Below are 16,184 nucleotides of genomic sequence, written 5' to 3'. Positions count from 1 at the left end.
TTAAACATTAAAAGTTATACAGATGTGACACTTGCAAGTCACTTCCAAATAAATGAGAACTTTGCAAGCAGCTATTAGAATACTGTGCAGTTTGTAGTAAAGCTGTTAAAATGCCCAAAATATTTACAGTTTTCTGTCTAACCCAGGGGTGTGGAAAAATGCAAAACATGATTCTGGTAACAAGACCTCTTACAGACAAAGTGGTCTTGCAGTATTTCCCCAGCTGTGAATAGCAGGAATGCATTGGTTTCCTCATTGTTCACATACACCATTTAGCAGCAAACATCAGGTTTAAGTATCAGGTCTCAACCATACAAGAGACACTACAGCTCCTGCTGGCCATCCAGCAGCAGGCTTCTCCCAGCTTGGATTCAAAGAATTTAAGGCAATGAAACGACATATCACACTATCTAGACTCTCATTAATGAACTCTTTCTAGCTGATGACTGGTTTTAGCTGCTCTAAGTTGGAAGTCTCTGGGCATGAACTACTCTTCTCAACTAAAGTGGCGGAAAGAAAGCCAGTATCTGGCTCAAGGTCAGAGAGGATTTAATGCTGATGCAGTGCTAACAGATGAGCAGAAGGTAGAATCAATCTGTTTCATTATTACAATCAGACCAAATTTGGGATTCTAGCAGAAGCCCGTACAGGTCTTTCCTTTTCAATGCAGAGCAAGTTATCTCCTGAGTGAATTGTGTCTTCTGGTGTTGCTGTGACTGCTATGCTGGATTAGCCACTAGGGACTGCAAAGGAAAGCGTTCCATTCTGTTCGAGCCCAGGCGAGCAGCAACGGCAGGGCTACCAGAGCCCTGTCCAACGGGTCCTGCAGGGAAGGGCACCTCAACAAGGCTGTGCATTACCATCCTGGTAAGGTGGACCCACAGTGGATCACACTGTGATGTTTTATGCTTTCCTATAGCCCACCCCAAAGTTACTGTTTCACTTTCCTGACCTAGTACCTTCTTTCTCTTCCCTTCATCCCTAGCTACACTTTGTATTTATAGAAGTTTAATTTACCTTCAGCTTTTTTTCAGTCTGTGTTATTCTTGTTCTCAGTATTTCCACCTGAAGCCACATGGCTTGTTCTCTCCTATCAACATGAACATTTGGAACAAGCAGCGCAACCATGTGAGCTTTGTACTTGTCCCTGAGAAGTACCGAGAAGGGGAGCATCGAGTAGAAATGAGAAAAACACGTAGGGAAAGAGGCTGACTTCCTTGCAGCTGCCATGCTGCTTCTGAGCAAGGCTGGTCCTCCCACGTGAGCCTAGAGCCACCAACCTGCTTCATACCAAAAGCAATGACTTCAGCAACCTGAATGTCACAAGGCTTCGCCTCCTCCTGCCTGATATTTCACATAGCGAAGGACATGTGGGGAAGAACTTACCCATTAAAATAACACCCTCAGTGGATCTTTCCGGAGCCGCTGATCCACGCAGCTGCAGCATTTCCAACAGTTCAGTGCAGGAAATATGTGGCTCCCTCAAATAAATCACCTTTGTTCCCAGCTCTTCTGTTTCTGAAGCCTGGTGAGTCCCAGCAGCCTTGGCATTGCACCCAGCCCAAAGTGCAGTTCTGGCTGGCTCTCTCTGAATGTGCAGTTGCACTGGGACCTGCTGGGAAAGCTCCTGTGTAAGGTCCCAGTTTGGGAGGGAGGCGGATTGCTGCTGCCTTTGGCCAGTGGCTTCCGTGTGTTCCTCAAAAAAACTAGGGAAATGAATGGGCCTTGTGAACTCTTGAGTAAACCTAACTTGATATGATTATAGGATCACAGACTTCAGGGGAAAACCAAGCCAGTTCCCCCCTTTTCCCCCTTCAAGTCAAAGTAGTCTTAAAAATTCCTTTAATAGCAAGCAACTTTCAAGTGCCTGGTGTCTTTCAAATACTGAGATATCATTTATTCAGAGAGTCACAGCAAGGTTTTTGTCTTGAAGAAGCTTAATTTCCCGAAGCATATATCAAAATCCCACCCTATGAATCCCTTCTGTGCAACAGAGCTCTCCTTGTTAAAATTCTGCACAAGCATATTTCCTCCCTGCTCCCTCAGGTACCATTCTCTCTATGTACACTACAATAACAACTGCGCCTTTACTAAGATTGAACACAATAACCAGGTCTTTGTAGAGGATAATTAACAGCCAGCAGTGAATCTTAGCCTTTATTCAATGGGGTATGAATGAGCTATGAAAATTCTTTTTTGCTGGAGAGGTAATGGGATATTGTTACGGTTGCATATGCTTTGCCTCTTGCATGATAGCATATTTATGGTGCGCATAGTTTAAAGTCAGAAATACATACACAGATATTATGCATTTGTATTCAGGCAGTTATGCCTCGACATGTTTGCCTCTCTTTCTGTCATTAACGAAATCCCCACTCCATCTGCATCTAATCCAAATTCCTCATGTCCGTTCTGAGCAGGATGAGTAGACCTGAGCCTCTCCAGCTGTTCCTTAGAGATGCAAAGGTTCATTTCTGGAATTGAATTTCCGCAGCCTTACGTAAACTATCTAGATCAGTGCCCTCAGACAGGACACTTCACAGAGTACTTGGAGGTAAATACACTGACATTACACAGTTCCGAAACACACGGAGCCCCTAAATATGTGCATGCTTTTCATTTCTCAATAGAAAACTGCTATGTTGTTCTTTACTGTTGAATAGCTATGTGTGAAAAGCAGCAACTCCCATTTGCAGTAGTGTATATGTATCTGTAGATATATATGTATATACATATATAGATATGTATATAGATATACAGATAGATATATGTATATAGATATACAGATATATACACATATTGTGTGTATATATGCATTATATATATATAAAATATAGAAATATCAGTCAATATAAGAACCAGTTGTGGCATAATTTAAATGAGAACACGGTCTTTTCAAAGTAGAAACACCAATGACTACTGGCAAAAAGGCAAAAGGAAGAAAAAAATGTCCAGGTACATTAAAACAAAATCATAAATAAAACAAAGTTTAACTGGGACTATTCCCAAAGGCCACAGCTTCAGTTTGCATCTAAGCTACCAGGAGATGACCAAGAGAAGAGAGGACTCTGGCTGAGGAGACGCACACTTTTCGCTGCTGATACACAGAACACCTTTTCCCTGCTTTTTTGCAGCCCAAGAAATGTTGATGTTCTTTCTAGAAGCTACTGCAGAAAGTGCCCAACTCACTGGCTGCGCATTGCAGGTGCACTCCTGTGTCAGGGCACATCGAGACACGACTGCTTAGGTGCAACAGCCAGATCAGCATGCAGCAAGCTTTGTCACTGCTGTTACTTGGTTTTGCATTGCTAAGCACACAGTAAATCTTAGGAACGCTGCCAGAAAAGGAGCCTTTTGATCTGACCTTGGGCTTGTGAAATGGGTGGAAAAGCACCATAGCGTGATTGCCGGTATGCACATGAGTGTGCCAGGCAGCCAGGGCTGGTGCAGTAGTCCTGGCTGTAAATGGGCCACAATGGGGAGTTTCCCATTGCTGGTCAGGGTTTGCCAAAGCCAGAAACATGGCCATACATGGGCACTTCACAGCAGCTCCTGACAAAGGACTTCACACCATTTCTGTAATGGTTACTGAAAAGCTGGTTTTTAATTCTCCCCTGCAACCTAAGAATCCCCTTTCGGTCCAGCAAATCATTCATGCTGAAAGTGCGTTTCCAAAGCTGCGATCTTAAGAGAGGATGTGGAATAAAAACATTGCAGCCCTTGACTACGGCGCAGCAGCCCTCAAAGGTGACCTCCAAAGGCAGCCCGCAAGCCTCTAACCTCCCCTGCCCTTTCATCATACCTTAGAGGAGTCTTGAATGTTTTGTTCTTTGAAAACGAGCAGGGAGAGATGAGAGGCTCTGCACAAGGGTTTGTTTGTTTGTTTGTTTTCCTTCCCACACGTAGGTCCTGTCTCTCCTGGAAGGGGTTCTGGCTAACTGGGCAATTAATGAAACAATAATATTGCCTGAGACGAGGGAGAGGAAGTCTAAAGGGGAACGTGCATGTATTTATCTGGATTTTGTTTTTACTCTGGCTGCTTAGCATTCCTTCTTCCTAGCTAGCACCTACTGGAGTTCAGTCATCAACTGACATCTTGGAGAAACAAGCTTTTTGTAAAACATCCAAGAGCATCCAAACTCCTCCTAGCAAAGCCTCTGTCCTAAACACACAGCTGCCGAGCCGCAGAACGGGGTTTCAGGCAAGATCAACACTTAGTGCTGTGCACATTTTAGGGGATAAACATAGCAAAAAAGGGGCCTTGTCTTTTAACTGTCTGTCCACTGGCTTTTTAATCAGCATGCAAAGGAAAACAATAAAAAGATAAACAAAATCACCTGTGGACAGCAGACATGATGATTTAGTTCATTGCAGGGGCTTCTTCTAAGCATCGTAAAACATGTGCTCTGTAGTCTTTAGCTAACACATCCTACACCGTGATGTAAGTGGATGCATAGCATTTTGAACTGCTGCCCAGAAGGCCACTTGACAAGAAATAAACTTGACATTATTCATTACAAAGAAGAGTTAAAATGAGTCTGCTTCTACACAGGTGAAAAAAAGCCATTAAAGAGTGGTACATCAGGGTCCTTTGGCGTTAGATGAGGTTCAGTAGATGATGATGAGGATGCGTGTAATGAGTGTAACTACAGGGAGGTAAAGCATCGCTCCTGACCCAGATAAACCTGAAGAACACTGCTGATGTCCTCTCCCCAGCTGGCAGGAGGAGCCCTGCCTCCCCAACCCTGCAGCCACCGGCTGTGCAGCTCCCTGCCTGGGGATGAGGCTCCGGAACCTTTCCCGGCTTCGGCAGCCTCATCACGGCGACAAACATGGATTGCTACACTAAACACGTCAGCCTAAGTCAATAGTTTAATAACCACTATTAAGGCTTTTCCAAATCCATTTAACAACTGTAAATTATTCCAAAATAAAATAGCCTCAGCCAATCAGCTGTGTAGTCACTGACCCACTACTATGTGCTTATTTCTCAATTAAGCAAATCTCTGCACCCTGGTTAGCTTTAGCTGCTTTTGTGGTTTTGTACGTTCCAGTAAGATCCAGTACATAAATCCCCATCCCCTGCCTGAGAGCCTCAGCTGCCTGCTCCAGACACCGGCTTCACCCTCACTGGTGGTGGGACTGGGGTAACCCTCCCCACTCCACTCGTCCCATGCCATCCCCACTCCCGTTGCCTCCCCCAGCTAAAGCCGCACTGCTGAGCTAGCCCTGCCCCGCCAGGGCGCAGGACCCCTGTGCAAGGGGAAGGGTCACTCGGGGCTGGCGCTGCCCCTGAGCTCCAAGGATGGAGCTGGGGCTGCCGCCCTCACCTCCCGGAACAGCTCCTGTGCTCCGGGGCGCGCTGGGTCCCGGGTGCTCCGCCAGCGCCAGAGAGAAGAGCGGCGGCGGCGGCGGCGGCACCGACGGGGAGGTACCGGGGCGGGGGAGCGCGGCACGGCAGCGCTGTTAATGAGCCCGTGGCACCGCTCAGTCGTTTAGAGCCGCAGAGTTTAGAGTAGCCAATCAGCCCGCCGGGGGGAGCGGGGAGAGCCCGTCAGGCGCAGCAGGAATAATTGGAGGGAGCTCCTAATTAATTTGATAATAGCCCTATCCTGCACTAACGCACTCCGCATGCAAAACCGGGCAGAAACGGCCAATTAGCGGTGGAAGGAAGGGAAAGGAAACGGTGGTGGGGATTCAGGGAACTTCGCAGCCGAGGCGCGCAGGTGCGCCGGGCCCGCAGCAGCACTGTCCCTCCTCAGGCGCTGGGGTGACCGGCTCACATCCTTTATAGCCTTGTGTCTGATGCAGCCGATGTCTCCCATGGACTGAGTTAGCTTTCTCACTGGTACCCACACCCCTCAACCAGCCGCAGGTGGGCTCATGATGCATTTCAGGGGTGCCCTAAGTCATTTTTCTGGTCCCTTTTGCAAGACGCGAGATCCTCATGCTCCCCAAACACATGGAAGCCTGTGCCCTGCAAGCCACGGAGAGAGGCACCGCCAGCGGAGCCAGGCCTCAGCTTCTTCAAAGGCAGGGGTCATCAGCTTTCTTATTTTTCTTGCCGCTCATCCAATCCATCGGGAGGCAAAGAGGAGCAAAACCTTCCGAGAGCTGGGGCTCCACAGAGACTCTGGAGCTGCCCCTCGCTCCCCAGTGCACTCCTCACAAGCTGCTGCTAGTCCACAGATCATGGCTAGGATTTAACTTCTAAACACTGATGTTGGCCTGCCACCAGCGTTGAGACAGCCTTTTTCTAGCTTCCTTCTACTCCTCTGTGTCAAGCCGGTTTGTATTTTCATTCCCAAATCTTTTCAGAACCCCCAGCATTCTGTATTACAGCCCAGCCCCAGGGCCAAAACTGGCAAATAATTTAATACGTTTTTCAGAAAAGAAGCAACTCTGATCTAATTATACGTTGCTGAAGTTTACCGGGTACCTTGTACTCACCACTTTTAAAGCTCCCATAAAGCATGTAGCTATAATGAGCTCCAGCTTGCTTTCTGGGCAAATATGAAAGATGGGGTTTATATTAATACTTGTGAACATGGACTAAAGTCACTGCTCTGCGGGCACTATTGTGATCTCTGGGACAGGCAGTGTTTTACTTATTTCCTAATCCGTGCCTTGCAAAGCAGAGGGCACGTGCAGGAATCTGTGTATTCCAGTAGCCTATTGGTTCACAAAGCCAGCAAGGAGAGGGGCTGCAGGGAACAGAAAGGCAGCTGCTGCTGGTTCCCGTCATGGGAAGTGCAGAGAAAGGGGCACAAGTCCAACAGCCTGTCTTAGAGCAGCTCCACATTCACAGGGCAGGGGGTGACTTCCAGCCACCAGTACCCAGTGCTTGCTGTCAGCCAAAGGATAAAGACGGATGGGGTGAAGCAGGTTCCCCAGACATGACGGTGCCCCACATGCCAGTCGTCAGCCCCTGGGGACATCAGCCAGGGGATAAATGGAAGGGAGGGTAACTGGGGGAGGGGGTTTAAAACAAAGCCAGAAAAAGAAAACCCTCCCACAACATTCATAACCCTCTCTAAAAAGCTTCGGTTTAAAATGAAACATAAACCTGGCACCTTGCCACAGGACTGCACGGCTTTTACCTGTCCCCATATGTAAAGTCAACCAGTTAACCAGCTGTTAAATACTTTAATGCAGCCCTCCGGCCCCCTAGAGGCACCTTCCTCCTGTGAACTCTGGAGCCAGCTCTGCAACAGAAGACTTTAGATCTGGAAACATTAACTACTTCCCATCTCATTAGAGGATAAAAGTATCCACCTGGACACAACGAACTGTAAACCAGATGCCCAGGTTAGGGAAAGGCAGTCTACATGGCTCACTGCCGTGTTCCTTGCAGGAGGACCTTTTCTAACCCATTCAACTTGGCTACATGATCATACAGCTTTCCATCTCTGATAAAACTGGGCCCAGCTCAGGCTCCCCACAAGCTACCTGTTCCTTTCTACTGTAGAGCAGAGTCTGCCTTTTAATGAGACAATGATACGAAGAGCCTTCCTTCGTACCATGTGCAACAGGGATGGCTTTGGTTGTAGAAAGCATCCCTGCCACTGCTCCCATCCAAGCACACAGCACAGGAGGAAAGGTCCGCTCCTCCTTCCCTGGGAACATATTAATTTCAGACACATTGCAGTAGAGCAGATTCACCCCCCAGTAGGAATAAGAAATAAACCACACGCTTTCCTTGGAGCAAAGAGACCAAAACCGAAGCATAGCACATACTTAGTTAAAAAAAACCCAGCACACACTCAACTTTGATGTATTTGATGCAGGAAATGACATGGTTTCTCTAGCTACGTTGCCATGAAATCTTAAGTGAAAGATTGCTTCCAGCAGAACTCTCTGATTAAATCTGGGGAGATTTAAGAAAAAATAAGATTTCAAGGCCCAATTAATTTTCTGATTAAGAAGTCAAGACGGGTACGGAGCTGGGAACGGCAGCGGAGATGCGGGTCTCCTTGATTGTGCTTCTGTTTGTTAATGAAGTTTTAAAAACGAAGGTACAGGAGAATACAAAGCTGACCTTTGATGTATGTGATGTCCACAAACTAGAACCAGCCCTCCAGATTTTTGCTTGTCAGCTTTGCATTTATTAAACAGAAGTTGTCTTTAAAGATGGTTTAACACGATTACAGGTCTGTCTCTACCACTTCAGTTCTCAATTAAAAGTAGCCTCTATACATTGCCCCTTCTTCTTTTACGCTGTTAAAGTAAATAAGGAAATAAATAAAGGGGCCTAAAAGGTTTGAGGGCCAATGCTTCCTGCTTGTCTCTTTTTCTTGGTACCCAGAGACATGAAAAGTCTTGTCTTTCTGTTTTGTGCTACAGAAATTTGTAGACGCGCTTGACTTCTCTGGTTTCCTTGCTCCGATGGGAAGTAGGAGAAAGGCAGCTCCTAACAGAAGGAGCTTTTCTTATAAATGCATTAATAACTATCATAGATACAAAACCAGCCTAAATAAGAAACATTTCTGGGTGCTGAATGAGGATAGCATGCACTCAGCAGAAGTGGACCCATATCAGCCATTCTCCAGCCAGCCACAGAGCCTCACAGAACAGATGTGCTATTTCAGTGTTTAAAAACATACAACTGAAAACAAAAGCCCTTTCCAAGATCTTTTTTAAACTCCAATAATCAAGCAGCACATTATTTTCAATAAATAATGACTAGAAATAATTCCTGCAGAACCACGTTCCCAACAAAACCTAAACCTCCAACTTAAAAATTTTGCCTAAAAAGAGGGAAAACAGCCAAACTTTCCAATGTCAGGGAATTCAAGAGCCTCCCTGTGCCCAAATCAGCCACATACAAATGCTAGAAGAAGGGGTTACTTTAAAAAGGGTATGTGTGGGGAGGGAAGCGCCCAGGAGTAAAGTCAGCTACACTGAGATTCCCATGTACTGCAGGCAGTGAAAATTGTTTAACCCCCTGAAGTTTGCAATCCTTGTCTCAAGTACTGTGTACTCCGCAAGTAAAACCTCCTGCCCCAGAAATCCAAGGGAGGGTGAAAGAACTCACTTGAAGGTTTGCCTCTTTGAAAAAGACCTGAGGAAAGGAAAAAAAGGTCCATTTCAGGGCTCACAGAATAAGTGTATTTAGATACTCCTCCTTAAGAAAGGACCCAGATGCAAGCAAGGTTTGTGCCATAGTTTAAATCCAGGTTCCCGGGAAAACTTGCTTACAAGAAGATCAGAAGATCTGAGCATCATTACTGCAGAGGATTCTGAGAAATTATCTCCTAATACGCAGTTGAAGACAGAACTAGTCTTGGTCTCTCTTTGGCTTGAACCTCTACTGAAATTTAATGCTGACAAATCAAAAAGGGATATATCCAGAATCCGTAACCCTGATAAAAATGGGAAATCTGTATCATCTTAATCAAAGGATATGCCACCCTGAGCTGGATCTGTGTCTTGTCCCTTGGCCTCATATGACTCCTGTGTGCAAGAGGTTAAGGGTTTGTTAAAGAATATCGGTTTTGATTAAGTGTCACATATGGTGTAAAACATCCTCTTTATCACTGGCAGTGAAGGTTGGGGGCCAGACAGTGCCTTTTAGTGAGCTTCTAATATAAATTAGGTGTCTTAGGTAATGGGTGGATTTCAGACAGGATTGATCTTTCTATGGTCCAGTGAAAGTAGGTGTGTTTGGCGAGATGTCACAAAAGCGAGCTTCCTGGCACCTATACTAATGGGCTGGTTACCCCTTTTGGAGTAGGACTTGAAAAATGTAGCCCAGGAATTCCCCCTCCCCCTTCCTAACTTTTTCTTTTTCTTGATGTAATGGGCAAAGGTCTATATATCCTTTACTCCTTTGGTATTTCACTCCTTGTATTTGCAGTATCACTCAGTGAATCTTAAGCCACTCATCCTTTTAGTCACTTACAGCTCCCTAAACTTGCATGAACTTAAAGATGAAGCGGTTATGAGTAGACTGGGTTACTTACTATTTTTATCAGTGTACAACCTTTAAAGAAAAATGTATCGTCAAGTACACCACCACCACCACAACCAAATGATTTCTATTCCCCATTAAGTCCTCCTTGGAAACTTTGATTGCGCAGAGACCTAGGAAGAACTGTAGAGATGTTAAACCCTAAGTTCCCCTGCCTCAAAAATAAGAGCAAACATGCGTTTCTATAGACATCAAAACGTGTCTGTATTTTCCTCTTTATGAAGCAGAAATTCTCTCAGCTTTGTGCAAAGAGTGGCATGATCAAAAGCGCAAACTGAGCACATGAGAGCCAGGAGCTCTGATGCAGAGCCTAACCACGGACCTCACGTAAAGAAGGTATACACAAAATAAACCTTTCCTTTATAGTTCATCGACATGTCATAGTTAAAACTTTTCTGCAAAGTTTCCGTGGGTGTATGAAGCAGTGAAAGCACAAAGGCACAGCTGGCACTGCAGGCTCACAAACGCAGCCAGTGAAACAAGTCCATAAATCTCTAAATATGCAAGAATACGGCACAAACATTTTAACATTGCGCTGCATTTCCTGCATACCCACTCCCCGTTTGAGCACCGGCAAATATCAGATCGGTTAAGAGTGTTTAGATAATTGAGATACATAAATCTATTCTGATCCTGACCCGGAACAGCTCCCTTGGTCCCCCATTTAACTGACCAGGATAACCAAGATTTAGAGCACGAATACCCTTAATTTGCTTATAAAAATATATTCTTCTTTAGGCAAAGACTTAAGCACACCTGTAACTCTGAGCACAGAATAACTTCACTGAATACAGTGGGATTATTATGATTAATGTTGCAGTTGCCTGCGAACCATAACAGAACCGGCACGAGACATTGCCTTCCTTTTTGACCATTTCAGATACGAGGCATGAAAACTGTTCTGGTATCACGGACAACCTAGGCAACATTTTCTCTCTCCAATCTCAGGACCTCTCACGCTTATTTTTGCTTATTTGCTCACTGTTATAGTGAGGTGACTCTGCCGAAGTGCTTTTAAATGTATTTCTTATTAGAGACGCTTTAAAAAAAATGATTAACCAGTTGGGGTTTGGGCTTTTTTTTTCCAACAGCATCAAATGAAGAACACTTATTCTTACACTCCACGTCCCCAAAACTGATTCCTGGTTGTCACTGCCTACATCCAACATAAGTGTTTCCAACAAGAATACGCTGATTTATTCCCAGCTCACCCTGCGTGTCAGTAGGGCAGGAGTAAACAGGCTGTTTACGGGACCGGGACCAGTACTGGTCTGGCAGCATGGACCTCCCTGCAGGCCCCATTTATCCAGTGGAAAGGGAAGTTTACTGGGCCTACCTATCGGAGCCAGGACGACAGCAGCATCACAGCTTTCTGCCCTGCCCTGCCATCCTCTGTATTCCATGGACACCGTTGGTGGCCCAAACCCTCTGTGTGGGGTCGTGAGACAGGATTCAGCAACTGGCAGTTCATTTTCTCTGTGCCACAGAAAAATTACTGCAAAGACAGAAAATGGAGATGTTGCCCAGCTGCAAAGAAGCGTTACAGAATTACTGGTGACTCTCCACCTTATTCCACATACAGAGATTTTGTGCCTCCCTTGTATTATTCAGTTCGGCAGAGATAAGTAATTCTAGAAGGATAACATTGAATAGAAGTTGCTTGAAGGATCAGTTCTACATTTGTTACTCTCCTTTCTGTGCTGATGGGAACACAAGTCAATAAAAGTTGTGACAAAAAGGTGGCTGGGTTCCTGAGATTTCCCCTTTTATCCTGTGGCCATCAGATGGTGGACAGATCACCTGGCGAGTTGGCTGTCCTCTCATGAGGTGTGAGGAAGGGGAGGTCTGCTCTGCTGGGGAATGAAGCACAGAGCGAGGGGAGGATTTAAGGCCCATTGCCACAGGGCGTTCATGGCGGTCCCAGTTAAATGTACAATCACACGTACTACTTCATAGGTAGGTGATGGACAAGAGCAAACATTGCTGCAGGATACTTAAGAGCCAAACAATGGCCTTTGGAAATGCAGGGCTGCGATCAGAGCAATCTACTTAAAGGGGTTACATTGAAACCAAGAGAAAATGGTTTCTCTTCTTCCTTACTTTCACATGCCAAAAAAAGCCCAGAAAAGTTTATGTCTTCAAAGCAGTTTGATACCCATCCCTTGTATGTACCCCTCTGAAGGGGCTCTCCTGCAAACCTTACCGGTGCAAGACTTCTCCGTACAGAAGTGACCCTTTAAGGGTCTGACAATTTTCCATGTGTGAGTGGAGTAGGGGAAAAACAAGACCAAGACCCCTTGACCTTTAAAGAACAGGTTTGTCCAATTCAAGGGTCAATTTTCATGACATGGGGTATTAAGCTGTTCAGTGCCCTCCCTGAGCACAAGGTCCCCAATTACTATCCTGCACCACTTCGGGTTTATTAATTCCAATTAGTCTTTCTTCATTAGATGGGAGAAGAGAGGTTTTCACGTGCTGTGGTACAGGTCCACCTCTGCCACGGAGACAAAACGGAGGCCATCCCCGCTTCCTGTCCCTCACCAGGCACCGAGCCCCATGCACACACAAGGTCTTTCTGAGCTGCATTTTCATCATCTCCTCTCCCTCCAGGACCCGTGGTGTTTTGTGCCACCCCAGGGTGTGCTGGGCTTTACCCAAGGCTCCTGTGGCAGCCCATAACGGATGAGCTTGACAGCCTGTGCAGCAGCCAGGTGACTGAGCATTAGCTTGCCTGCAAGTGCAGGCGCTAAGTAAATCTCATTCCTGATCCAAATCGCTTTTGATAAGAACAAAAGCTGTGTGCAAATGAATATTTCCATCTTATTTCAAATTCTAGGTTTCAACTGCAATATTAATGCTATTTTACAGTGTAATTTACTTGTAATAATATGTCATTATTGCCATTTTACAGTTTTCTCTTAAAGTAGTAAAGAAAATGTTTTAAAAGGCACAAATAGCTGCAGCACAAATCTCCATTCAGCCTAAGAATCTGTGCTCTCCCATCAGAATGGCACGTAATTGAAAACAATGACATCTCCAATGGGCTAAACACTCCCGTCATTAACGCATTTTTATTTTGGAATAAAAGAGCACACTTACAGCTTTTTTCCTAAATAGTAAATATAAATTAAGCATTTCTCTTCCATTTCCAGAATGGCATCTGCCAGTGAAGCCAGGGCTGACCTCAGCACGTCTCAAACCAACACTCTGGGTTTAGTCACAAACCTACCCAAGGCAAAGGGCTCCCTGCAACACAGCACTTGACAGGCAGCCTGCATAGAGAAGCATCCTTACCTGGTGACAAGTGCCTGAGCACCAGGTGACTGTACCACTGGGCTGGCAGGAACTGCAAGAAACTCGGGCAAAATCCAGGCTTTGCGAGAAGGGATGGAGATGTCACGAGGAGGCGGCGGCACTTACTGGAGAGGACGTATGTCACGCATCATACATGCAGTGTTACACCAGTTACGTTTCCATCTCTCCTACATATTTTTGGATGAAAACTGTTAGCCCTTTTGATGAGTGAGGGAAGCTGTCCCAGGGAAGAGCTGACAGTCGAAGTCTGCTCTGTGAAAAGCTCCACAATCATTAAGGGCAGAATCGCACTGTTGATTATGAAAAACACAAATACCTCAACAGTCAGACTTAAATAGCATCCATCCCTTGGTAGGGACTTAAAACCCTATTTATGCTTTGTTCAGACTACCAGCACCTTTCCATGTAGGAAGTGTCCTCATGGCTCTGCCTCACCCCCTCTGTGTTTCCAACCCGCAGGAGGAGGGATGGAAGATGTGGTTGGCAGGAATGGAGACACGGGCACTGCTCCTCCAGGGAAAAGTCCTTCCTGCAGTCTGTATAAGACATCCCTGTGCAGCAACATGCAGCTGGGGCACCACTTGGGCATGAGAAGTCTGTTTGAGATGCAAGGGGTCAGGAGGGTTGTAGGTTACACATCAAGTTGTCTCCTGCAGGCTGGGAGTTTATACCAGCAGTGACTATTATCGTGCAGCTGTGAGGTTTACACTGCATTTCCAAAAAGAATACGATTTCTCAGTGTGATCTCTGTCTGAATTTGGCAGAAAAACATTTAATGGCTGGCAAAACATTAGTAAATAAAAGCAGATCAAGATGATGTTGTTACAATAACAGATTACATTACTATTCCCTGTCCTTAGGAAAACCCTGATTACACCAAGATCTTCACAGGGTCTTATGAATAAGTCAGGAAGGGGCTCTAATGACCCCGCGTGAGAGCACACAAGCTGCAGCGAAGCCAGCGAGGTGCCAGGTGCCTCTCAGAAACAGGCACTGGCCTGGATGACTAACAGCAGTTATCACAGGGGGTTTGCTGATTTTCTTTGATAATTTGAGCCAGCTTTGCTGCTGGTGTAAACCAGTAATGCTCTGCTGAAGCCAAAAGAGTGCTGCCAATTCGTATCAGCAAAAACTGATCCTTAATCTATTTTTAATCCCTTCATTCTTCATTACCTTATTGAAGAACCGTACCTCAGTCAGAATATTCCCCGCTCCAGGGACGAGGGACAGACTTTTCTCGTCCATCAGTGTATGGGAAACTCCAATAGCTGAAGTATCCTTCCACCTTTGGGAGCACACCTAGCATTGACTGCTGATCTTCTATCTTGAATTGCATAATTACTGAACTAAGAGAAAATTACTTTTTGCTTGCAAGTGTCAGGACAGCTCTGAACCCATGAATGACTCACCCTCAGGCACTGGTGTTTAATTTATGAGCTATTTATCTCCTTGCACACACCTCAGCGCAAACAATTATACTTAGTAATTTGTTGATTTTATCAAGCCTGTTTGATGTTACTGTTGCTACCTCCAATAACGCTGTGCTTTGAAACTTAAACAGGATTTATAACCAAATTTGGATACTTTGCACACAATTCAGATTTCGGGGAAGTTTAACTCTTTGGTAACTAAAAGGTTTTGCGTACAATTCCCAAAGGAGAGCAAATGATGCATCTTTGGCTGACAAACCTGGCAAGGTGGCCCTTCAGCAGCTCCGTTAACAGGCAGTTCTGCCCTTGCGTGGCACAGGTTGAGTTTTCCTAGCTGAGGATGAGAGAGGGGAGTGGGTCCCATCCTAGGCCAGGGCACCTGTGTATCACCTCCATCCCATCTGTGCTTCGGGCAGACTGCAGTGGCTGGATATGGTTCCCACACGTATCTGTGGCATCCTCCCTCAGAGCCTGTACTGCTGTTCTGGCTTGTTCCTGGGAACCTTTTCATGTGGGCAACAGCCTTCCTCCGTACCGAGCAAGGACTTTGCTAACCTGTACCTTATGACATGTTTACCATAAATTCAACTTTATGAACCCCTTGCTCAATCTAACTCTGTTATGAGGAGAAGGTACCAAAACCGGAGCCACACATGCTTACCTCAGACAGCACTCTGGGTGCAGGCAGCTCCTCTGTGTACCCATGGCTGTGAGCTGGTGAAGGTCCTCACAAAAGTGTTTCCCAAATGCTCCTCACAAACCTCTCCTCCTCCTTGCATGCTGCTGTGATCGTTAGGCTCACCAAAATAAAGCAAGTGAAGCCGGGATAAGAGGTTCAAGCAGTGCAGGGATTTAACTCTGGGCTTTCAAGGCCAAGCTTAAATTAGCCCTAACTTCAGACCCGGAGGTCCTGCCATAGGCGAGGTGGGGGATCCCTGCCCAAGGCTATGGCAGTGGGGGATCCGCAGGCAGTGCAGGGAGCTCACTCCACAGCCCGCTGTGCTTGAGCTGAAGGGTCTGGGTCACTGGGAGTAAAAACATCACCGGCACAGAGCTGTACTTCTTCCACCCCTGCCCTCACTGGAACAGCCCTTGGAGTGCTATTTATTATTTAAGTCTGCTTCATCAGGGACTGTAGTGACAGGACAAGGGGTAATGGCTTCAAACTCTAACAGGGGAGATTTAAGTTGAATATAAGGAAGAAGTCCTTTACTGTGAAGGGTGATGAGGCACTGGCACAGGTTGCCAGGAGAAGCTGTGGCTGCCCCACTCCTGGCAGTGTTCAAGGCCAGGCTGGATGAGCCTTTGAGCAATCTGGTCTCGTGGAAGGTGTCCCTGCCCATGGCAGGGGGTTGGAACTGGATGAGCTTTCAGGTCTTTTCCAGTCTGAACCATTCTATGATTTTCTGTGTTTGGACATACCCTCGTATATAACCTTCACCTCTTCAATACCGTTGTCATATAGAAGA

This window comes from Pezoporus occidentalis, unplaced genomic scaffold (genome assembly GCF_034315485.1).
Source record: "Pezoporus occidentalis ecotype Australia unplaced genomic scaffold, CSIRO_AGI_Poc_V1 ctg184, whole genome shotgun sequence".
In the NCBI taxonomy this organism is placed as follows: Eukaryota; Metazoa; Chordata; class Aves; order Psittaciformes; family Psittacidae; genus Pezoporus; species Pezoporus occidentalis.
Note: the sequence above shows the minus strand (reverse complement) of the source record.